General features: G+C 42.2%; 1 protein-coding gene and 1 long non-coding RNA gene across 3 annotated transcripts in view; both read right to left on the reverse strand.

Annotated features, from left to right (window-relative positions):
• Positions 1-2,788: 2,788 nt before the first annotated feature.
• Positions 2,789-7,016, reverse strand: LOC115594791 (uncharacterized). The gene is made up of 2 exons (XR_003986556.1): positions 5,183-7,016; positions 2,789-3,410 (listed from the first exon to the last, which is right to left on the reverse strand). It is a non-coding gene; the product is annotated as an uncharacterized LOC115594791 (long non-coding RNA).
• An 18,623-nt stretch (positions 7,017-25,639) lies between these two features.
• The window catches only part of lekr1 (Leucine-, glutamate- and lysine-rich protein 1), a 28,249-nt gene continuing 27,428 nt past the window's right edge, over positions 25,640-26,460 (reverse strand). The window contains exon 4 of one of the 2 annotated variants that reach the window (XM_030439035.1): positions 25,640-26,143. The gene's annotated coding sequence lies outside the window, so the exon portion shown is untranslated. Of the gene's footprint in view, positions 26,174-26,460 lie in introns of both variants that reach the window. The other variant, XM_030439027.1, reaches the window with a different exon arrangement.

The following is a 26,460-nucleotide window of genomic DNA, read 5'->3' on the forward strand; positions in this document are numbered from 1 at the left end:
CCTTCACTCATTCCATCATCCACTCTTTCATCTCTCCTCCCTTGCTCTGCGTATCCATCCTGTCTTTCATCTATCCCTCTTTTCCCTCTAATCCATCCTTTCAACCTGGTCTGCGTCTGTGTCGGATGATCCACGTGTTCATCCTCTGATGAAAGGATGAGCTCAACATCTCCTGCCAATCAGAAATGCGGCAGGAAGCTCCTCGACACGTTCAACATATGTGTCATTCAGACGGGAAGGGGGGGCTGCGTCGCTCTCTGCACTAAATTGACTAACGCTGCCAGAGTGCCTTCAGGTAAAGTGAACACTGTAGCTGCCCATCACTCCTGTGGGATTGTTATCGTAAGAAGCACCGGAAGCTGCAGAAGTCCATTATGAATCATACAGGAGGCACAAACAAGATAAACAAGAAACATGAGAGTGTGTAAATCGTCATGACAAGACAAGCTGCCCCTGAGTGTCTCTGTGGCATGCTGATCAGGTTGCATCCTAGGATCAGAAGGATTCCACGGCCGCTCTCTGTCCTCAGACTGCCCCTGAAATGTGTGCATGTGTGTGTGTGCCTTTCCAAGGCAACAGGGCTGGCGCCACAGAAACGCAACAGGTGCGTAACACTGATGTTTGATGGAGGTGCGGGTCAAAGGTTGGGCAGTTGCCATGGCAAAAGCCCTTGCACACAAACAAACCGGTACTTTTTTTTGTTCTTGGATCTAGAGCGAGCATCAAAGTGCATAGTGAGACTGAGAGGATATAGAACACACGCACGCACACATACACACACACACACAGAGCGGCTGTGGAAGAGGGTGTTTAAACAGACGACCAATCAGCATCAACTGGACAGTGAAAGGAGGGTTAGCCAATCAACTCAGACATCACATCTGGAGGTCTGAGTCTAGACCTCGTGTGACTGTCTGTCACGCAGGGCACAGAAAGAGAAATCACTCAAAGCTGTGTTTATAACTCAGTGCTGGAATGAAAGTACAGTAATCAAGTACAAATGTAATATGTCTGTAGCTGAGTTATTTAATTTCACGCTACTTCATATTTTTGCTAGATTTATTTGACAGTCAAAGTTACTATTTAGATTATGATTTTTTTTCATAATAATTTCATAATTTTTAGGATACATTGTTTGTAGATTAAACTAGCCAGCTGTGTATAAATAGTAAAGATGAGCTCAGCTCAACAGCACAATGCTAATTTCAGATTAATGAGTCTTTAATACATCTTTAATGTTCTAATAATAGAAGATATAATAAATAAACACTATTTTGCTAATAGTACTTCAACTCAAATTGTAATTTAGTATTCTCATAGAGTGCTACTTAAAGGTCCCATATTATACTGTTTTCATCAGTTTCACACAGCTGTCAGAGGTCCAACAACACTATTTGAAATGCATTGCCCCAAACCCATCCGTTTCCAGACTTTTTACTGTGACAGCCAAGCTAACATTAAACAGCCAATTAACATTAAACTCGCTTCAAACGCCATTGTATAGCAGACCAAAGCAAAGCTAACTAATTAGCCAATTTCCAGCTGACTTCACCATACTCGAAGACAACTATAAATACTATCAAAACGTGGCGACACTTACCTGTGGCTCGGGTGCAGTTGCTGGGTCCCGTATGGTCCTCTCGGATATCTCCTATCATCGCGAAGAGAAGGCCGTCCTATGAACATCTCTCCTTTCGTTACGTTACAACAGGAGCTGATTCTGAGCAGCCTGTAGGAGCGCCGTTTTACCAGTGGGTGGGCTGCAGAGACCCTAGAGGTCATAAATGTTTGTCTGTCTTTTAATATCCCTCTTTTTACCTGAGTGAGAGTATGTGTGCGTGTGATTGGTTGCAGGTGTGTTTGAGTGGTTGTAGGTTGTCCCTGGGAGCTGATTGGTTTCTGCCTGGAAGATGAGGGTTTAAAGGCCGGCTTCTCTCCAGTTCCTGTGGGCTCTCCTCCTCTGCTGTCCCAGACTGCCAGCATTGTGTGATTGTGAAAAATTAATTTGTTAATAAAACTATTGAAAAATGCTTTGCTGGTGGTAGTGCTTGGAGGAAGAGGGGAGTCTCACACTCTTGTTGCGCCAGGGTTTCCCCTAGGTCCTGGTCGTAACAAGGACTCTTTGCTTTCCTCATTCTGGGAGTTGGTAGGCTCAGGGAGAACCAGTTTATATATGTAGAGACCAGAGAACATAACATGGGACCTTTAAGAAAAAGAAGAAAAAAAAAACCCTCCATCGCTGCATTTTAACAACAGCAAATATTTACATATTTACATTACTTTACATTTTTTGGCAGCACAGATTAAAATGAATATTACAGTCATAACTTTAATAACTTTTATATTTTGAATTATATAAATATAATTATTGATTACACAATAGTAAGTACGGTTATAATGGCACACAGAAGTCACGATTCGGTATGATTTCAGTACAGCAGGCAGAAAGTAATGAAAGGTGCCACTTACATAAGGTTTCTTTCATTTATTTTCAACTGATGGTACATTTACATTTAGCAGACGCTTCTGTCCAAAGTGACTTACACTAATTCATACATACATTCATACATTTATGACGGCAGCTGCCATGCAAGGTGACATTGCAATTTTATTTAATTGCATTTAAACAGACAATAAAACAAAGGAAACATTTGCAAATAAATAGATTAAGATGAAAGAAATTGCCCTTAAAACACTAAAAGCTGCTTCATGTTTGTCGTATGACTGCATGCATCAAACTTTAGGGCATTGACATGACAAATTGCCATGATAAATACAATACAACATGTAAAAGTATGACAAGAAGATTTATTGTTGTTTGGAATATCATTAAGCAAACATGAAAGTAAGGTACACAGTTTAGATTTAATACAGTACACAGTGCTGCTGTGTCGACATTAGAGCTGCTGCTGTGGGTCTGTCTCTACCCACAATCCTTTACACACACACACACACACACACACACACACACACATGCACACACACACGCACACTCCTAATCATGCAATAAAGTCTCAGACCTAAGCACACACCCAGCCCCTCCTCCTCCTACACATACACCTCAACATGCAACATGGCCTTAAGGCTGATTCTCTATAGCATATGTCCACATGTCTGGGTGGGTCGCGTGCAACTGCAAACATCCCCTCCATCCTCGCTGTCTCTGCTCTGATCCCTGTTTTGGATGGGCATGAACATTCCAAACACACACACGCACATGCATAGAAACAAATAAACAACTATTTATAATGTGTAGCTTACCAATGATGGAACAAAAACACTTCACCCAATACCCTTCTACACAGACACATGACGCATTAAGTCTTATATGTACATGCACAAATTAAAGTCCACCACATATACTTCTTAAGATAGTCTTCCCTGTAAGTGAAAGCAACAGCACTTTGAAACTGATAAGAAAGAGAGAGAGAGAGAGAGAGAGAGAGAGAGAGTAAATAGTAGTTTCCAAAGCTCAGAAACAAAATATATGACAAAAACATTTGGTTGAGCCAGGGGAGAGAGAGACTGATGAGTTTCTACAAGGAAAAGGAGGAAACTTGGGACCAAATAAGTGCGTCATCTGCAGTCTGTCAGGTCAAGTAGTCCTTTAATTTTGTGATTATCAGATAAAAGCAACATCTAACATTTACTCCCCTTGCATGTGGAGGGAAGTTTGTGTTTTTATCTATCTTTGTGTGTGTTTCTAGGGATGTTTGTCCATTTGTTTGTCTGTGAGTGTACTTTTGATGTAGTCTATTTAAATGACATTATCAACACAACAATAAAAAGCTAATGAGTCAGTCGGAGTAACTGTGCAATGTGTGAAAAAAGTTTCCAGTGTGCAGTGCAGATCAGTGTCGTGACAGCACCAAATATGAAGAAATGTATCAATTTTAAATTCCTAAGTAAATTCTCAAGAGTAAAGAAAGAATGAAGAGGCCTGACCTAAACAGTGACCCGCTGAAGTATTCTTGTAAAAAGCAACAGCGAAGACTGTATTCTGTGTGCATTCAGTACTTCTGTGGTTAAGGAACACACTGGCTTTCAGTCTGTTTATCTAATTTAAAAACATTCAGATTTCCCACAATCTATTTTCCTTAATTCTAACTTTAACATTTTCGGAACGTGGATTAAGAATCAAAAAGGGGCTCACACAAAAAACTGAAGATGTACATATTTGAGGTATAAAAAGCTAAATATAACAAAAAAGCTAAACTAAGATGGTAAACACGAGTAACATTATACCTGCTAAACATAAGCATGTTAGCATGTTGATGTTAGTATTCAGCTCGAAGTCGAATTGCCTAAGTACAGCATCGCAGAGCCACTAGCATGACTCTAGTCCCTAAAGTCATGCTAGTGGCTCCGCGATGCTCGTGTTTACCATCTTAATTTAGCTTTTTTGGCATGCTAACGTTTGCTAACCTGCTAGCACTAAAGTACACCTGAGGCTGATCGGAATGTCATTAGTTCAACAGTTTTTCCACTAGAATGTATCCTCAGAGGGACATGTGCATGTGACTCAAATATAATGGCGAGCCTTCCAATAGTTTTAATGAGATTTCACAAATAGATAGGTCAACCTCATGGTGGCACTAGAGGAAAAGTCAGGGGATGATCAAAGTCGGAGGAGTCATTTTCTGGGGAGCACTAATGTCTCTATGAAATGACTATCCATCAAATCGCTGTTGCAATATTCCCATTTGAGAATTTACAGTTTAAAGGTGCATTTGTACAGTATGTGTTGAGGGTGTGTGCACGTGTTTGTCTGTAAGGAAACAAAGGGTAAAAAAATGTCAAAGGAGCTGCAAGATGTTTGAACTGACAGAGCTTCATCATCAGCATATTTTCAAAAGCCACAGGGACATACTTTTTCTGAAGTCCTAAACCCCAGACTAGACCTTTGTGTGAGTATATACAAGTCAGATCCACTGTTGTTGCAGCTTACCAGGCCCGGTATGTGGGACAAGAGCATTTCCTGGTTTGGGCGGTGCCAGTGGGGCACCACTGGGACGTTTTGATTGGTTGAGGAAAATTATACATAGAGCCAAGCCCCGCTGTGACCTGTTCCTCACCCGGCATATTCCACATACCAAGATGCACCTGCGTCTCCATCTGTGCATGTGCATGTTTTCATAAATGTGTGTGTGTTTGAGTTTGACCACATACTGCAGACACTTACATCAGCTGCTGAGTTAGGTGCTCCCTCTCTTCTTTCATTGTCTGAAAACCCACACTGGAATGCTTCAGCTCCTCTTTCATCACTGTTCAAACACACAGAATGGAGTTTACTTGACACGATGAAGATGCTGTAAAAACTTACAAAAGCTTGCCTGCATAATGCTGGCTCAAAGCCAGGCTTGTCACCAGAGGCTGTTACACACCATGATTTAGAGAAAGAGAGAGACAGAGGAGAGAAAAGACACAGACAGGTACGGAAGGCAGAGTTTTCTGTCACATTGTTTCTTCACACTCGAGCAAAGGAGAAACCCTACACCAAATGAAACTATCTATGAGAGTGACAAGATTAGACGGGGAAACAAAACAAGAGCCGGAGGAAGAGAACTACAGAAGTTCCAGACAGAAACATGAGAGTACCTCAAACAAGCAGTGAAGAGAAAGAGTAAGACAAAGAGTAAGGGTTAAAAAACCCAGGTGGAAAACTGAGCCGCGAGGAAGCGGTTGGGTATGCGAAATAGAGACAGAGCAGAAAGGAGGGGAGTGTGTTGTGAAAAAGGGAGTGAGAGGGAATGTGTGCTCAGGGAAAGCCATGAAACAGTACACCACAGTCTGGAAGTCTTTGTTTTTGAGTGTCTGATACAAAGTAGCTGCTGTATTGCTACCGTTTCCTCCCATCACAGACTCTCCACTTTCACCATGACAGTTACGATGCAATGTGCACAAAGCAAGGCGATACAATCTAAACACAAAAGGCCACGAGAACGAAATAATGAGTAAGAAAGATGTGATTTAATTAACTGAGTAGTTCTTCAGAAAAAGCAGAGCAGGGGCCTCATGCCTGTCCAATCTTAAGTTGCAAAGACAACAGGTATCCTATTCACCTTTTACAGAAGCAATTCCTTCACTCATTGCTCTGTCGTATCCTATGTCAGACCTTGTGTCTTAGCTTAAGAAATCAATTGTCATGCCTGTATCAGTGTTCAGAATAAGATAACAACTACAGCGTTAGCTTCTCCAACAGGCCAAAATCAGTGTTAGCCTCCCCAACAGATTAACATCGATATTAGCTCATCAAAAGGACTGACATCAATGTTAGCTTCTCCAACAGATTAATATTGATGTTAGCCTTGTCAACAGGCTAACACTGATGTTAGCTTTCCCCAACAGGATTGCTTGATCAGTCTTAGCTTCTCCAACTGTTACAGGTTGAGAAGCCTTACAACTTTGGTGGCCATGTTTTTTTTCTCATCAAAGCTAACAACAGTGGTGCTGCCATTTTTAGCAGTTATTTTGAATTTGGGGCAGGATCTGTGCCATCCTAGCTTAATACATTTTTCAGTTAGGACAATTCTAGAAACATGTTTTTGTAACACTGAAATTCTTAAACGTCATCCTAAACTGAGATAACAGCCATTCTTAAAGGCATTTTAAATGAGATGTCGCGTGTTGCAAACTACAGTATATATGGTTAATTTATACTTGAATTTGAGCCTCCTGTGATCTTGCAAAGACAGGGAGTGTCTTTTTGTTCATTGCACTGAGAATCACATAACAGGTTTCCAGGCCGGAGAATGCACTTATTGAAAAAGAGACCTGGAAGAAATGCTTGACTGCAATATTTAGGCCTCATGTCAGGTCAGCAACTAATCAGACTGCAGAGCGGAACTTACTGCATCTCCAGGCAGGAGTGGATAAAGAAAAGCGAAAAGAGAAAAGCTCCAAGTCTGAATCGTGAGTAGCTTGAGACACACCAATATTATCTGGATGCACCGCACATAACTGTCAGTAGTAGAAATATTTGCATACTGGCCTTCGCTGATAAAATTCAAAAGCAAGTCGAGACAAGAACGGCTCCTATAGGATGTCTATGCAACATAGAGAAAGACTTTAAAACATTTCTGGTTTCAAAGTTAAAGGAGGAGCTCCCTGGGTGGAAGTAAGTTGTTGGAGGAGGGTGGACATAATGTGGGGTGTGCTGATTCTTTACTCCTTGTTTAAACTCTGAATCAGCAAACACAAGTTAAAACAGCTTGTCAACAGAGGCAGCAGTCCTACACCGGTGTCTACAGAGGATTGTCCACCCACAGTACTGCAGGACACCAACAGTCTTTTGGCAGTTTGCACAGACAAATTGAAAACTAGCTGTTCTCGGTAGACTGACAGGTGTGACAGAAGCTTGTCTGGTTAAACTTAGCAATATTATGAGAGTATCAATATTAGTCTTACAGTAAGTGTTTGTATCAGTGATGAACCATATATACAGTAAACAAGTAAGTCCAACGCAAGAGGTAAAGGTTCAAACGCCTCTCTTAATGTTTGACAGAGCAATGTCTGATCTGTGCATTTTTGATTCCTCTGGTATTTGCAGTAGATCTTGCATGAGAGTCTGAGTTAATGAGCCAATCAATGCTGAATAAGCAACAACGTTATTATTATGCCATTACAAAGCCAAAAAAAAGAAAAAAATGGTGAGAAAACCAACGGACAAAGGTTCTCTGACTAGTTTGTTGCATGGTTGGCAGAGTGAACAGGAGTGTGTCAAAGCAGTGAATATGTTTGTATTTGTGTGTGTGTGTGTGTGTGTGTGTGTGTGTGTGTGTGCGTGCGCACATGTGTGTGTTTGTGTGCTTGTATGTGTCTGCTGTAGATCAAGAGAACGGTCTGTGAGGGTCCTTCAGAGCGGCGCAGCAGGGCACAGTGTCTGTGGCTCTGGAGCTCTCAAACCGATCCAGCAATGTCAGCCTGACATTCTCTAAGTCTTTGTTTTCCTCACTCGCTCACTCTCTCTCTCTCTCTCTCTCGCTCATTGTTTTCTCTCTTCCGTACTCAGTCCTTCTTCATGTATTTCTTCACCCTTTCGGCGACTCTGTTTTCCCTTTTTCTCTCTGCGTTTGCCTCTCTCTTGCTCTCGCTCAGCAGGAACAGGGGGAGTGTAGAAGGTTCTCCTCAAAGCAGCAATACACCGATAATTGCTTTCTGGTCACTGTGACATGACGAGGTCTGCCGGGGCAAAGCAACACACAACCACGTGCATGCGCACTTAGATACTCACACAGATTCAAGAAAAAGAAACACATGAAAATACAGAAACGCACGAGAGCGCACGCACAGAGAACCGCTTGCAGGGAGACACACAAGCGGCACAAAAAAACCACTCGGAAATACACACCATAAAAGACACATCCAAACAGAAATAATTGTACAAAGGTTTGATGAAGCGGAGAGGCTTTGCAATGAAAGCAAAACAGCCTTTCTCTACAATGCTCCTGTTATGTGTCACAGCACTTACACACAGACACACACAGCGTAACAAGGTGGCTATAAACATTACAGCAACTTAATGGCAGCTTGCCACACAGGTACTGTAACCGCTTTACAGTGGTGTTGCTGTGCAGGTTGTTTGCAGTGCGGCTAAAGCACAGTTTTATTTTCTGTAAAGTAAATCCCAGTTATAATTATACAAGTGTTCTCCTCCCCTTTGACATATTGACCGGTCCTCATAACAATCCTTTCTCTGTAACACTTTTATGACGAGGGTTTTAAGAGGAAACACATCTGTCCAATATAACTTCCGATATTTATGGCAAATCAAAAACTTACAGCATAGTTAGCCAGGGAACTGGTGGATAAACTGCTGGCTACAAATTTGGTAGCCACAGACATCTGTACCAATCAAAAAAAAAAAAAAAACTGTAAGGAGAAAATGTCACCCGATGAGCAATCTACAACATAAAACTTAAAGAGATGACCAAAACAGGCGCTGACATACGCAGCTAGCTTTGTCTCTGCTCACCTCATCAATAACCCCAGGGACTTTCTCCTGGCTGAGCTACTTCCATGAAAGGATGAGCACCTCATTAGAGAAACACTTGCTGCTTTAGTCAATGTAAACCCATCAGATGCTACAATATATGCCGGAGATTACAGAAAACAGTGCTCAAAGTAATAACACTGAGATACTTAAGGCAAGATTTTGAATATAGAGGGCTTACCCACCTGAACATATCTGTGTTACATAAACTGTCAAAAGAACAGGATTTACCCAGAGTAAGTAGTTCTGTTGAGTTGAATAATGTTCTTTTGAGCTTCCTAAAATTGAAATCAAATTCACTCATCAGTCAGTTTAACAACTGTAAATAAACTAAAGTAGTGAGAGACACAGTACCACATAACTGATGAGAGTGTTTTGTTAGAAAAAAGGCTTATTCAAAGAGATTATTGCTTTAGAAAACTGTAATAAACTATATATTACTGTATTTGAAATCTCATCGGCTACATCATGCATTGATCATCCGAAGGCTGGCATGTAAGTGGCTCAGGAGAGAGGGGAAAGAATAAAGAGTGGGTCACTTGTCGACACAATCACCCTCTAGCTGTTTCAGGCTCCGAGGTGGGCGTAGAGGCTCCTTTCTGCTCAAATGAGCTGTCAGTCAAACGGCTGCCATCTCAGGTTCTCAAGTGTAGAAGTGAAACGGCGTAAGCGGTGACATTCGAGGAGTGTTATTTACATATAAAAAGAGGAAAAAGCATCTGTGATCGAAGTTTCTCTTTGCCATTTTGTCACCACGTCATCATGCTATACTGGGTTTCGGACTAAATATAATAAAAAACATATAGATCAATAAAATTCTCTCATGTCATTGGTCAGTTGGTCAATTATTACTGTAATTACATTAAAATTTGTGAGAAACACAGTGTCACACAACCGAGGACAAAGCCTCTGTACATGGAACTTCCGCTCTACAAAGTCAGCTAAACGGCGCCCTAAATTAACTCATTTCGACATGAAATATTTTGCAGCACACATTGATTGCTCCCACATAAACATGAGCATACGCAGACACACCCGAAGCCTACGAAATTATTGTCTACAAAACAATAATATCGCATGTTTGCGTGGTTGTGCACCACAAACATTTCTGGGCGTCTGCCTAGTTTATCATGCGTAATAAAAGCAGTACCTCTAAACCACAGCAGCAATGGAAAAAAACGTCATGAAAGTAATGGAGACCTGGAGGAGCGTAGTTGTTACAGCCTCCGGATTATTTTCACCTAACCGGAATATGGAATTTACAATTTGTCTTCCAGGTAATTTAGTGCCACGTGAACAGAGCAACGTGTTTTTAAACGCCAGGCTTAGACTTGTTATGAGATCACTGTTTGTATGTCTTTAAATCAGTTCATCTATGACGCAGTCCGTAAATCTTCCAATAATTTATGCCTGTTTCAACACCCTCATTTCCTACCTGAACATTTTCGCAATAGCCCTCTTGATATAATCAACGAGTGAAACGCAGACAGAGGCGGACAGATGACATGGAGGCAGTGAAGGATGCGGAGGAGACATTAACTGTTTGCTAAGTTGTGCAAGAACATATTCGATGTTTTGATATTGCTGTTGTCACTATAAACACACGCTTACAAAGCTGGCTTCCAGGCAAATGGATATCATATGAACTAAAGATGGCACAGGGTGTTGGCAGATGGCTCCGGTTCAAGGATCGGTCATAAACATAAGGATTCAAACACCCTTAGTCACGCTTACGGCCTTTCACTTTAATTTTACTGTCAACCCTCTAACCTCTTCTTCAAATAGGCTGAATGAAAACTCCCACACTCTCCAAACTCTGTGTCCATCACTTTCACATCGAGCTGTAAGAGTCAGCTGCTGACATCTGCACAAAACGAAACAGAGATTAATCATGTTTTCACGTCTCCCTCCGCTCTCAGGGCTCGTCTTTGTCTTGCTCTCTGTAAAATTCCACACCCCTTGAGGTCTTTTTTTTTCTCGTCTCCACCCTCTCCTTCTCCACCTCACCATAAACCGCATTCATCTGTTCACATTAGGCAACCCCCTTGTGTTTCTCTCTCGCCTTTTTTCTCCTTCACTCCTTCTCTTTTCTTCTGCTGTTTGACGCTAACCGCAGAACGCTGATAGACAGGTAGCACGGTTGAATTGCCAGCTAACGCCCATATCAGATTGGAGTCATGTGCAGGTGAGTGACTAAGGTGTGAGCTCTGCATGATGAGGTTGTAGGGTTTTCACACATGTGGGCTGGGTTGTGGCCTATTTCCGTGAAACTTACAGCAAGAAAATACAGCTATTACACGCAAAATGCATTTCACTGTTTCGGTTGTGAGATAACGACAACGTTTATGACACTAGGCTGATTAATTGCTAAAATGAGAAGTCAAAAGAAAAACTGATCAGCATCTATTTGGATAACTGATTCATTTTCCAAGCATAGAATGTCAGCCACTCTCTGATTCTAGTTTCTCATGTGGGAGATTTTGCTGCTTTTCATTAGGGTTAGGGAAACTCATAAAAACACCTGATGATACATCAGACAGTGACAGACAACTTGACTAAATGTAACATGAATAAAAGTATACCTCCACACTAGTTTTATGATGTCATTTCACTGTTGCTACATTCACGTGCTCGTCATGTTAGAATGTGGGAGCAACATGGACGTCAAAATGAAGTTGTTTTCCGGTTTATCGCTCAGAGTGTTTAAAACAACACATTGACAGCTGAGCTGTCTCGAGTACTTGAGTGACAAAGTAGCACAAAGGAAATAATGCAATGACATACAATCCATGACTTTGGTCAAAGTTTCTTACCATCAACCCAACGTCCACCATGTTTCAGCGTCATGTGATGCAGTTCCAACAGCACATGAACGAGCACGTGAATGTAGCAACAGTGAAATGACATCATAAAACTAGTGTGGAGGTATACTTTTATTCATGTTACATTTAGTCAAGTTGTCTGTCACTGTCTGGTGTCTCTTTTGGTTAATTGTTTTGACTGTTTTACATACCTTGCATATAATTAGGGGAAAATTTCTTCACAACAGAAGAATCACCAGCTGGTGGACTTTGGTCCTTTGATTGGTCAGAGTTTTTTGTGATTAAATTAGATAAAATACATATAAAAGTTGATTTAAAGACAGAAAATGAATTTGTTAAGTTACTTAACAAACTCATTTAAAGATACTTTTTTAGTTAAGGCTCAACCACAAAAACCTAGACTGATATATTACAATAGTCCAGTTTTCAGACCCATTTTTTTTGACTACCACCAAATCTGTCCTGTGTTATGAATTGTAGCCTTTTTGGTTAGACAAAGCACGATTTAAAGACCAAAACACGACTGCTTACAAAAGTACGATAGCCCAAAGTTTTTACGTGAAAGTGTAGATTTGTTTGGGAGAAGATGCAGCTTGCTGTGACCATATGCTCTGTGTCCATGTGTGTTAGTATGTGCGTGTGCATTCCTGGGTGTGTATTTTAGTACATCTGTTGGTCCGTGCAGCAGCTGCCTTTCAAGCTCACGTCACTGAACAAACACATACTCACACGGCATCAATACAAACAGCAGACGACTTTCTTTTTCTTCCTCTTCCTCTATCAAACGATCCCTCACACACACACACACACACACACACACACACACACGGCAGCTGTTTGGAACGTGCAGCAGAGGGAAAAAGACCCACCCATGAGGTGAGCTGGAGGTTAGCTCTCCTCTGGGCATTTACTGTCATTGACAAACACGCACACCGCACACGCACACACACACTCACACACACGCACACACACACACACACACACACACACACACACACACACACACCCACGCACACACACACAACACACACACACACACACACACACACACACACACACACACACACACACACACAGACAGCTCCAGTCCACCCTCTTTCTCACAGTCTCTAAAGTTTATGGTAAGAGTTTCATCAGTTTACAGCATTAACACACATATGCCTGTGAAGATACACACATTCCCTCCTGCCTAAATCCTCTTGAAGGCTAACGGGAGTTTGTGTCGCGACTGCAAACACACATCTACACACATAAACACATTATAGTCATCCATTGTGGGTGCTGCCTTCAGAGCTAAAAGAGTCCACGGCGCAGTTAAACTAATATTTATTATTTGCTTGACTCTCTTTGACTCCTTTTCATCCAACGTCTCTCTTTCATGTCCTGCTCTGTATCAAATACACATAAATTAGCCTGAATATCTGTTTCTCTCTCACTCGATCTGTTTATACTTCCTTAAAACGTAAAAAGAAATTGGCCTGAGTGTGTGCGTGTGTGTGTTACCTGAGAACACCAGTGTGCTCTGCTGCAGCATCTCAGATCTGAAGGCCTGCCAGGCCCCCATCAGCTGGCTGAGGAAACCCCGTGGGTCTGTGAGCTCACGACGAGAGGAACGGAGCGTGGAGACAGTCGCTCGCAGGGCCCTGCTGCTGCTGCACACCTCTGAGTATTTCACCACTGGAAAGATGGGCTGTCTATGCAGTAAAATGACTCAGATAATATTTTTGAACTGGAGAAGTGCGGCAGTATTCCCTTTTGCTCAAATCAAAGGAAACCTACAACAACCAGAATGCACTGCATCGCATTAGAGACATTAAACACTCCTACTGATGGGTAATGTCCTGCAAATTAGGCGATTTCTTGGCTTTCACTACAGTACGGCGGTCAGCTGATAAAAACAGTATTGTATTACAGCTAAACAGTATAACTTAATACGCTTCATTTTAGGGGAGATATAGGTCTGGTAGTAGCATCATCTTGGTTTATTCTTTAGTTTATCAGCACTGCCCGGTTAAAACAGTTTAATCAGAGTTTGGTGAGATGCCCCCTCTCTTGATTCTCACTCCTGTTCCTGTTTAACACGCTGTCTCGATAAATAACCAGTATTTCATTGCTATGTCACTGCTGGGAGCCGTCACATAAAGATTGAGACAGGACTGTTAATAACCTCCTAGGTAGCTGTTATCAAGAGCTATTGGAGTGACAAGCGTGTGAATAAGATGACATTAACCATTAAAGGTGTTGCTTGGAAAGAACGTGGCTGGAATCCCAACCCGGCAGGGAAATTTCTCTCTGCCTCCTATACAAATACTTGACTCTTAATCCCAGATTGCTCCAGTTGAATTTATCGGTGTGTGTGAGCTGGAGGACTGTGCTCACCGCTCCCTGGTGTGAATGTGTGTAACTGTGGGCTTTTGAAGTGGAGCATACTGTACGTTCTGTAACAACGTTCCCTGGATAGATCAAGGTTTTTTAAAAATGCAGCTGCTCCTTCAAAGCAAAGAGTTTGGCCCGCTCGGTAATGAATACTGTATATGCCAATATCATAGCAGCAGTCACATACTTCCGCCTTACAGTTAATTCCATGACATTTAAATATGTGAGACTGATACATGTGGAAGAATATAAACGACACTTAGAGAACGATGCCGACTTACAGGCTGAACTGCTCTTGAATTGTAAAGTTAATTTCTCATTTATTGGCTGCTGCAGATGTAGGAAGTGCATAAAATGTAGTCAGAGAAGCTGATGGTGATGAAATGAGGAAATGACACATAAAATAAATTTAAAAGGTGAACATAAGAGGGAACGACAGAGGAAAGCTAAAGGACTGATGTAACCACAGTGTCCTCAGAAAAGGGCACAGCCATGTTTTACAGCACTCTCCCCTTTTCCCCCTCTCTCTCTCCTCCATCTCTCTATGCCACAAAGAACTGTGTTCAGACGAAAAGCACTTTAAGCAACATGAAAGATCACTAGCTCAGCTAACACACGAGTCCGGGACACACACACACACACACACACACACACATACACACATATACGTGCGCACACACACACACGCTCAATCAAGTCAAAAACCCATGCAAAGCACGGACGAGGAAAACTCGTGCGCTAGAATAGAACATTCTGTTATTTCAGTGACACTCTTGAGGGAACATATGGGCGAGAACATACCGAAACAGTTTCCTATTTTCTTACACACACGTGACCCACAGGTGTGCGTGCACACACACACACACACACACGCACATCTGTACAAACACGCGCAAGCCTGTATGGGCACAAACATCACGAACATTGCTCGATCTTGCATGCAAAGCGATGTCATAGTTTGGTAGAAGCTCACTGGGGTTCGAGTGGTTGTTGTTTCTCTCATTCAGGGTTTGTGGCTTAAGGTGATCAAAAATGAACGGAGTCTCAGATGAGACAGGATGAGAGGGGAGACTCCGAGCAGCTCTGCGGTGCGAGAGAGAGAGACAGAGAGAGAGAGAGAGAGAGAGTGTTTGTGCGTGCGGAACGGAGGAGAAGCATGGGCACAGCTTGTCACGAGAGCCAGTTTTATAATGTCAGATGACATAAATCATAAGGCTGACAGCACCAAATGGAGGAACAGATATGAGCCAGATCTGTCATCGGTGATAAGACTGAGATAGTGAAAAACAGAGAGAGGGCATGCGTTGGCTCACCCCGTGGTTTACTCATTTAGCAGTTTTCAACGTCAGCAGGCCTGATTAAAAAAGCACTTTTTTTCCATCCCCACCTCTCTCCTCTGCTCCTCGGCTGTCACCAAATGCTCCATTTCTCTCTTTATTTCCAGGAAATACCCAGTGGGTCAGCTGAATTAACTTTCTCTACTCTGTTCTTTCCATTCTCTCTTTTTATTGTTTTCCCTCTATCATCTCACACAGTTGTTTCCCATCTGCCCTGGCCTTCCTGCCGTGCATCTGGTCAAGGAGCTGAGAGCCAATCAGGATGAAGCAAACCTTGTGCTTTTGTTTTTGTGTTTTATCTCCATCCTGTTTTGGTTGAACTAAACCTTTATTCCAGCTCTGTCTTTGTCTGTGGTTGTTTCCTTACCTGAGAATGTCACCTTGCTACTTCTCTTTTCCAAGTAACCACTCTGCCTCCTCCTTTGCGGAAGCTGCTACTGCCAGCCTGTTGGGGGGGGAAGAGAGGAGAAGAAGAATGAGGGCCGAAGAATCATGAGCAATATTCCCCTCATTAGAGAGCGTAAGCCTCACGTAATGCCACTGTGCTCCCATGGGGTAAAATGAGCTTATTGATGATGCAACTTTAATGATCGAGCGGGGAGGACGATCGTGATGAAATGGAATGAGATGAAAAATTAAATGGCTGCTCAGAGGTAATTGATCTAAAGAGATGGGCTTCCCTCCTCAGCTCGTCTCATCCCGTTTCAGATAATTCAATACATAATAAATCATTTTTTGAATATGAGCAGAGTGAGCGAAGCGGAGAGGCAAAATATTTATTAGGACCGAAGAGCAAATTTGAGGTATTTGCACGGGTAGAGACGAAAGTAACCTAATTAGTTTCAAAGAGCTGCACATTTTGAGAGCAGCGAGAGGGTTCAGGCACGGCACAGACTGGAAAGTTAGGGTCCGTCCCTGCATCCATTACTCACACTCACACGGTGAAGTGCATATTCATGCTTGGCGAGGTAGTAGGCAACTGTAGCCCACTAACCCTAACGTGAACTACACTTAACCCACACTTGATGCACACTTATTGGAGAGCTCTTAAGAGTAATTCCCAGAATTCACCATGGTCCACTGTACCACCACCACAGACCAGTTGTTGGGCATAACGCAACCATTAGCTAGTCTCATTACCAACAATAATCTACGGACATTAAGAAGTTTAGGTTTATCACAGGCTATTGACTTCTCACAAATACAGCACAGCAAGTGTGTGTAGTGGGGTGGATCCTTCGCCTGCATTCAGGAGAGGTTTTTCAGCCTGATTGATTCCAGGCAGGGGAAAACCAATCTGACGGACAGATTCCAGCAAGGAGCAATCAAACAACGACACGTAAACAGCGAGATTGCATGACCCGGACGCTTAGAAAACGGAGACGACACATCCTGTTCTTTCCTAAAACACCACACACAAATAACTCTGAATGGTACCGACAGCCAGACTGAGAGGGCAATAAACATAATGAGCAGCAAGTATCACGAGGAGCAGACTAGACAAATAGAGACTAAAACCAGACAGGTAATAATCCCGACCAACACAGTTTGATCATGAAGTGTAATTTGAACAAGATGCAGTGATCCTGCATGGGGATTTTCTGCTTATTGGCAGCACTTAAGAAACAAACATGAGGCGAGCCAATTTTGAAAGTGCAGGAGAGATGTTTCCAAAATATTGACTCTAGTGATTCCCCTTTGATTTGCATGAGGTCGTCTTTTTGGTGAACAAGGCTGTTGTCTAAATTCCCTATGTAGGAGAATCCCTTAAATACGGAATAGTTCAAAGTAGGGCTGGGCAGTATTTATACGAATTAAATCATTATCGTGGTATGAGACTCTATAGTCTATGTCTGGGTTTTTTAGGCTGCATTACAGTAAAGTGATGAAATTTTCTTAACTTGCCAGACTTGTTCTAATACTTGCCATTACCCACTTAATCTCACGGTGAGAAATATTTTGTAAAAGTAGCGCTAGTCACCCCTGCAATATTGTTGCAACATCGATATCCTATCGATATCGAGTCGGACCTATTTGGTCAAAAATATTGTGATGTTTGATTTTGTTAGTTCATCCTAGGACTAAAGAAGATTTCAATACTGAGGTATATATTTTATATCATAATATGGCCTAAAATATCGCCCAACCCTAGTTCAAAGCAACCTAAATGTGTGTTGTTGTTCCAGTTGTTTCCTATTTGGTTTGTGTTTCAATTTGACTTTTTTTTCCATATCAACTTTTGCGCAGGTTTTTGGATTAAATATCTATTTATGTTGCTACAAAAATGCCATGACAATCTCCTAATATCCCATCCAATTTTTTTTGTTGTTGCCACAAACAAGGCTAGAAAAGGCCTCAAGGATTGCTAAAATTACCCAGTTTTGTCAGGTGAAACAGGAAGTGAACTTGTCTCAAACAGTGGCAGTCATCCCGCCTAGCTGATCCGATAACGTGGCTAAATGTAAGGTATCAAAAACATACAATGCCGACATTTTATGCTGGATGCATAAACCAAGTTCATTTTAAAATATCTCATAATACGCCCACTGCCCAATAGACAGTAAACTCTATAGCGACGTAGATAGGCTTGTCCTATTTGCCAGGTTGGAGAGATGACGTCACTTGTGTTGACACATTATGTCGAGGACAAGGAGTCAAAAGACTTGAGCAATGTACTTCTTCTACAGTCCATTTTTACTCCAAGAGGATGTTACATTAGTGACCACAGAACACATGAGCAGTCTTATGGTAAAGATTATCCGAGCTTGAAAGTGCACTTAGGATGATTCAGAGCTTTCAACTGCTATATATGTCCACTTGTTATCACCTGACTGAATGTTCACATTCGAGTTGCGCGATGACATCTGAGCCAGCACCATTCGCTGAATGAAGATGCAGTTAAAAGCCTGGAATCAATAATAATGGGCCTTTCCGCTTAGATTCTCTTCACCACGCAGCATACTGTTCCCAAAGGTCAAGAACGATCATCCGAGCACAGAACAGCATTCTTATTTGTAGACGATGATGATGCTGTGTTAGTCGTATTGTCTTTTGTGAAATGGGCAGCTGTATTAATGCATAGATTCATTTCTTTCTTAAGAAATGGTGTGCATTTTGCGGTTCTATATGTCCCACTTTTCTTTCTTTCTGACTCTCGGTTCTGTGTCCTCATGTTAATATATTTATGCTTTATGCTGGCAAGAGACCATTGCGGGTAAATCAGGGTCAAATAAAAGATACATGTTTTCTCTCGACATGCAAATTGTATGGACAGTATAGGGAGCAGTGTGAGGTGAGAATGGGTTGAGAATGCGTGTTTCTAGTAATCCTGTGTGTGTGTGTGTGTGTGTGTGTGTGTGTGTGTGTGTGTGTGTGTGTGTGTGTATGTGTGTGTGTGTGTGTGTGTGTGTTGTGTGAAAATGAGAGGCCATGTTTGGGTCGGAGTGCGTGGTTACAAGTAAATAAGTATGCATGTGACTGTGGCTTAGCTGACGTATGTGTCCTCGCGAATACGAGCGTGTGTGTGCGTGTGTCTATGTGTGATACTGAGCGAGGAAGACTTCTCTGCATGCATTTTAGCCTGTCTGTTTGTATGTTTGCCACTTTCTGACCAAGTCTGGGTGAGCCTGTGATCCTCTGTGTGTTTGTCCCTGTGTGTGTGTGTGTGTGAAAATGTGTGTACTTGTACGTGCGTGCCTTTGCTTTTTCGAGTGATGGCAGCCCAGACTCCCACTGTTCACCCATCTGTCCCCACCAGTCCCAAAGCGAGATCAGAAAGAACACTGCCTCGAGAGGGGTGTGTGTATGTTTGCGTGAGTGTGTATGCGTGTGTGTATGTGTGTGTGTGTGTGTATTTTGTATACAAATCCGTGTGTGCTTTGTGTGCGTGAGCTTGAGCTCCTGTTCCCAGGGCAGTGGCTGTCAGTGGAATAACTAGGTAGCACAGTGCCAGTGAGTGCGTGCCAGATTAGAGTACCCCCTACCAGCAGCCCAAATCAACTGCCTCATCAGGACATGTCATACGCACTCGCACACACACACATACACACACACAAACACACACACACAGGACACGCAATACACACCCACGAACAGTCATGCACACACATCAACAACACTGATCTGCCAGCCACAGTGTTATCGTGACCTACCAAGTCACATTTTTTCCCCCTTTTGGAGTGTGTATGTGTCACAGAGTTTCATGCTCCTTCATATTTTCAGAGATTTGGACTGAAGGTCAACATCACAAAGCCAAACTTCCCCTAGTAGGCTTATTTTAAGCCCCAGACAGTGTACAAAATGTTCTGTGTCATTATGTCTGTTTATCCTAGTTTTTGTTCCGGGCTAAAAGGGTGATTGGAATTTTTGCAATTGCTGGCTCTTACCTCTGGAACATCCTTCCACTTTTGTATGAGATTATGCAAATTGCTTGCATTGTTTGACTGTATGAGGATCAATGTGCGCAGCATTTTAATGTTTTATCTGTTATCATTTTTTTCTCAGAGCTCAACCACAGATGGCGCAGACTTTACAGGGAATCATCAGCGGTGCACTCGAAAACAAACGGCCAAAACAAATGTAGTCGAAGAATAGTAGAATTCCCTGTTCAGCCACAAGAAACCATCTCTCAACAGGGATGACCAGTCGGAGCTGTAACGCTGTCATCCACCTTATAATGACTGTTGAGCACTGACTATTTCAGGGCTTGATGAATTTGATATAGAGTTTAGTGATAACTTATAAGTGCGTGTCATCTTAAATGTGGCTGCATATTTTAGTGTGTGTGTTGGCATTTCCTGTCACCATTAGAAGTGACATAAAAAAATTCCTCGTATCAAAGCGTCATCTGTTCACCCACTGTGCGTGCGCATGTGTGCAAGTTAAAAGACTGTTTTGATCAACACCATGGCAGGACATTCAAAACGAAAGGCCATTTTACTTTGACCAAAACAGGAGCACAGACTAAGCATGAATACACCTACACCCAAACATGGAGTCATTAACACACTAGCGCAGTGGTGTCAAAGTGATGTTCTGGCTTGGTTGGAATGAAACACACCTGATTTGTATCAGGTGTGTTCTTGCTTGGTTGGAATGAAAACCTGCAGCCACACGGCCCTTTACTGGATCACTTTGACACCACTGCACTAGCGCATACGCATACAGTATGTAGAGCTTGTGAATGTTCCTGAAATTAAAAAAAAAATTTTTTGTGTGTGTGTGTGTGTGTGTGTGTGTGTGTGTGTGTGTGTGTGTGTGTGTGTGTGTGTGCACAACACCTGTCTTGACTATATTTTGTTTTCAAGTTATTTGGTTACCATGTCAGGGGTGCCATAACAGTGATAGTGATCATCAAAACAGCACGCATGCACAGACATACACAAGTACAAAATGCAAGCACAAACAATGATATCATTGGCTAACCGAGTCAACTCGACATAGATGAAAATGCAGGATTTGTCCTCCAGCTTGTCAATTTTTATTCAAATTTACTTTAGCACAGCATGTCTCTGTGTTTCATTTGTGTATGCGGGTTGCTATGCTACTGCTCTAACGAGTTATTGTTGATTACCAAATAAACTTTGTCCTATAGTGTGTGTGTGTGTGTGTGTGTGTGTGTGTGTGTGTGTGTGTGTCTGTGTGTGTGTGTGTGTGTGTTCTTGACAAACACTCAGATGCACATTAATACTGTTGTTTTTGTTTATCCTGTTGTCATGAGCCCCACATGAAAGTTGAGCCACCATGAGAGCTGAAGAGAGGTTGTCTTCTACCAGGAAGAGTTAACCTCCAAAGCAACTAAAATACAGACACAGCAGTGTGTGTGTGTGTGTGTGTGTGTGTGTGTGTGTGTGTTTGGTGTGGTAATGTAATGTGACCTCGAACTTGGATCTATGCTAATACCTCACTTGCTGGTTTTGAAGGCTGTTTGACTCTGTACATAGTAGAGTTGCAATATTACCTAAGGCACACACAGCGAGAGAGACTATGGTGATGCGTGTATTGTTTCTGTGGTTGCCAGTAGAAACCAGATTTTGAAATAAAACCACATGAGTACATAACTAATTAGCCATAAAGTACTTCCTCGTTACAAATGGATGCCTTTCTATTCGTCATACATCATTTGTTTCTCCACCACTCCTGTTCTCCCACCTGCAAGTCGTCTTATCACTGTTACAATCCAGCCCCAGGTGTGTGTGTGAGTGTGTGTGTGTGTGTTTGTGTGCATTTTCACACATTTTCATGATTCATTCTTCATACCTGCCAAATCTCATTTTTATAACTGTGCAAAAAAGGTGTGTGCAGGTGTGTGTGCACACAGAAACACTCACTGCATTGCACAAAGACGCACACACACACACACACATCACACAGAGTTGGGTACAGACGCAAACAGACTCACACGCAGACACACTGTTTGGATCAAGACTGAGACCAACCAAGGGGAAGCAAGCAGAGCGTATCAAATTCCCAGACACTTCTCTCAACACCATAGGCATGCGCACGAGTTAGATGATGTGTTTCAACCTGTCTTTGGTTAGATGAGTTCTGTCTGGACATACATTTTTAGCAGTTTCTTCTACCAAGGGGTAGTTTTTACTCCTTGGTGAGTTTTGATTGACATGTAAATTGCATTCAACTGATATACAGGCAGAAAGAGAGAGCATAACAAATGGGTCTATCTGGGAAGGCCCAAACACTGATGACAATTAATAAAGCTGGTAAGTGCAGGGTAAAGGTTCATTGGTATAAAATCCATGGTTTGCTAGGCTGGACTCGCCGTGCTAACAAGCGACCATAATACCGTAATGTTTGGTCCCTGATTTAACTGAAGGATACAAATTGTGCTCCAACTCTGCCTTTAAATACAGGCCTACTTTGTGCTGCTTTCTAATGTTTTATACCAGTATCAGCTTCTCATTCGTGTACATGTTCACGCTTTGATTCAACCACTTTAAAATTGCCTAAACTGCCACTGAAGCTACACTTTTTGCCTTTACTTTATTTCTCATGAGTAGCTGGCTTACAAAGATCGCTTATATAGTTGATAAGCTTTTCAATGTTTAAATCCGGGATTGTCTTTTATCTAGTAGACGCAATCAGATAGATCAGTTGCCTCTCTTTTGGCCTTATTGAATTACTACTACTACTAAAACTACTCACGATCATTGAGCAGTGTCACAGAGTGATGAGTCTTTTCCGACACAAATTATCTCTGGTTGAGTACAGACACCAGCTCTCAAAGAGCACCCAAACATACTTTGGTCTAGAGTCTCAAATTAATAAGTCAAACACAGCTGAAAGTGAATTTAGCATATCTGTGTCGTCTGCTGGAGCGGCGTTTTGCCACATTCACAACATGCGGGGTGGAAGATATAGGTAGAAGGTAAAAAGAAATCAGAAAAGGGTCACTATCAAAGCTGGGACTGGTAAGATTGTAGAAACCAACAAGAACAAGCTGAAGCAAAAGTTTCCAACCGATATAATCCCAACTCCCTTCAGGCCTCCCTCCAAAGCCACCTCTGAAACATGTGAGTGCGCACTGCTTGTCTACATAGGCATCGACTCCACTGTAGCTCTCACTGGTCAGCAGGTAAATGTGTTAGCAGCTACTTTGCTACGTTCAACGAGCTCTCATCATTTTTAAGTCTAATAATTACACGAACAAACTACTCTGTTATATGCCATAATGAAGGGATCATATAAACACAAGTGAAGAAGCAGACAAAAACATACCTCAGTCTGAAAAGGCTACCTGCTGCAGTTACTCCTTACTGCTAGGTGTGTGCTTTGTGCTTAGTGGGTTATAACAAAAAATGTGGTGCTGCCACCATGGCTCTGTTTCTCTGGTTTAGGGCCTGTGTGCTTTGTGCTAATGAAAGCTGCTGCTGCTGCTGCACCTCTGTTCTTTGATTCAGGGGATATGTGCTTTGTTCTACTCGGTTAGCAGCTGAAGAGCAGACTCGGAAGCTGTGTACCGTGACATTGTTGACATCGGTATCCATGTCCACCCACCTCATGTCTCACTCACATGTAAGAAAACACCAAACATTCTTGCTAATCAACTTATAAAGCAGATTTATCACAATACCACCAGCTCATCTGTGCTTGAACTTGTTTAGCAGGTGACATTATTAAATCAGGTCTAATTGCATGCTGCACATTATTACCCTTCTTGGTTTGCTTTCCTCTGTCATGCACCTGTCAAATACACACACCTAAACACTTGTGTCACGAACACACGCGTTGTCTTACAGGTGACATTTTAATCAGTCTTGGGTTGCAGGGTGAGTGTGTTTTTATCAAGCTACCAGTCCGGCTCTCCCACTACGCACATACACACACACACACAAAAGCGTACACACACCACCTCTCTTATCCTGTCAGACCAATGTGGGGTCAAACTAAGTCGGATAGAGGATAAAAAGGAATGGCATGTCAAGAGAAGAAGAGAAAGTTGGGGAAGGGGGGGTCTTAGGTCAGTGTCTCTAATTAAAACTTTGCTCAAGTGCCAGAGCCTTTTGTTTAAGTACCCTGCTGGCTCGAGACATTTACATCCATTCCAGTATAAAATCTATTGTCCTTTTATGGTAAATTATATAATCTCCCAACAAAAGCTGTATCAAGTCTCTCAGGGTGGGAGGGGAGAGCCGTCAATCATAAACACATCTCACATAACAACAGAGTCACACTCCTGCTGTGTAGCCAGCCATTCAGAACATCCTCATTAACTCCCACTCGCATGCTATCTCTCTCCTTTTCTCTCCCCCTCTTTTGCTTTTTAATCTATTCATTACCACCTGTGTGAGTGACGGTGTGCAATTGCAGCAAAGCACTGGCAAATTGCTGGTGTGAGTGTTCAGGGATCAACAGAGGGGCGTGAAGGAGAGTGAGTTTGTAAGCAGGTGACGGAGGCAGAAGACGGATATTTGACTCAAACGACAAAATAAATATATCAGAAGGCAAATGAGTAAAACAGTGTATTTACTGCTGTCAGCCCATGCTGGCGTCTCACACATAACTGTGCTGGCATCATTATCTCCGACTGAACTTTGACCTCCTGACCCACGCTTGGCCCCCGAGGCTCCAGAGCACAACTGTGTTTGTCTGTCTGTGTGTGTGTGTGTGTGTGTGTGTGTGTGTGTGTGTGCTTGCGTGCGGTGTATGAGCGAGATAATCAGCTTACATTAGTGGATTGGCTCACCAGTCTACCACACACACAACAACATACGGACAACCTGCAACCCAGCAAGCCATATGAGCATACTGGCTGTGGCCCATACACACACACACACACACACAAACAAACACACACATACACACACATACACAAAGACTGCAAAAATTAATGCTAAATATCTACGGTGAACCAATCTGTGCTGGAGGTTTAAACCTGGCTTTGACATTTCTGTATACCGTAACCTCTTGTTATATAATGCCCAGCATTTAGACAGATACCTATAGAGCTGCTGTGACTTTGAATTCCGAAATTTCAATTTACTGCTCACCACTGAGTGACTTTTTAGGTCCATTTTGGGTTTTTTTTTGTGGGTACTGTCAAGAGCAGAAATTTCAAATCAATGAATAAAGAAGCCAATGTGGAAGTGCCTTAAACCTGAATTCTTTCTCATGGCCAGCAGGGGGTGACTTCACTGTCACTTCACCTCTCGTCCAAATGCTGTCACTTCTAGTTTAAGGCTCAAGGCTTCAAAACAGTTTCATACCAACCAATGTGTTATGTCATGATGGGTTTACACTTTTTTTGCTTTTTACAATTGGGACACTCAGAGAAAATGAAAAGTGTCTAGTGGACTATTTAGTGAATGTATGGTGCTTGTGTAAGTTTTCTTCTAAATCAAGGTGTAAAGTCAACACTTCAGGGTTAGTGGGTAGTAGTTAGTTTGTAATGTCACAACCTGGCTTAACATTATGTGACAAAAGAGGGAGACCACACTGAGGCCATCACAGTAACTACAGTAAATCAGTTATTAAAATTGGTTGCACCACAAACATTAAGTCATAACTAAATATCACATCTATAAATCAGACCTCTACAGGATTGCTGTGTTGCAAAATGGTGACCAAAGCGTGACATAAACCCAATGACACCAGAGTGTATGTACAACAATAATAATTTATTTACAAAGACAAAGTGTGAGTGAAAATATATACAGCAGTAAAGCCTGTGTTCAGGGCAAGCTTAGGCCAAAATAACAAACAAACCCCAATCTAAACTTCTAATCAGTAATCTAACTAAACCCTATGAAAGAAAAGGAACAGAAAGACATTTGCTAAGCCTTAGCCTAACCAAAAACCGGAGAAAATCAGGGAGTATAGAAAAGGCAGCTCACCCCTACTGCTTCATGCCTGTTTCTGAACAGGCTTGCTTTGGAAAACAAACACTGAGCACTCTAGCTCTTAACTATACACTCTTTGGTTCTCAAAAGATACTAATTTCTCTAGTGTAAACACAATTCAACCACAAGCGAAAAGGATCCTTGGCAACTTCTTGGTGGAACCGGTTTAAATATCCCCACTCTCCAGCACCAGCCAATCCCCAGCTGCCATGTCACTTGCTCTTTGTCAATGTGGTGCCGGACCTGATGAGTGTAGATCAGCTTTGGAGGGAGACAGGAGCTCTCTCTCAGCTTTAAACAGAAACACACATCACAACACAAATGCAAAATACAGCTGGAGTCTTAACACCATTCAAGAAATTCAAAGTTTATGTGTGGGAAACACTGCCTATACACTCCTGTCCCTGTATCCCCATAAGTAGCTCACCTGGCATACCGATGACCTGGCCTCAATTTTTCCTGCAGGACTGTTTATTGTGCTTTTGCCTAAATTAGGCATTAACCTGCCAATTTATCAGTCTAGCTCTGATAAGCACCCAAGGAAATACGACTGAAAATGAATGGAGAAAAGCTAGGAA

The sequence above is a fragment of the Sparus aurata genome, chromosome 2 (genome assembly GCF_900880675.1).
Source record: "Sparus aurata chromosome 2, fSpaAur1.1, whole genome shotgun sequence".
In the NCBI taxonomy this organism is placed as follows: Eukaryota; Metazoa; Chordata; class Actinopteri; order Spariformes; family Sparidae; genus Sparus; species Sparus aurata.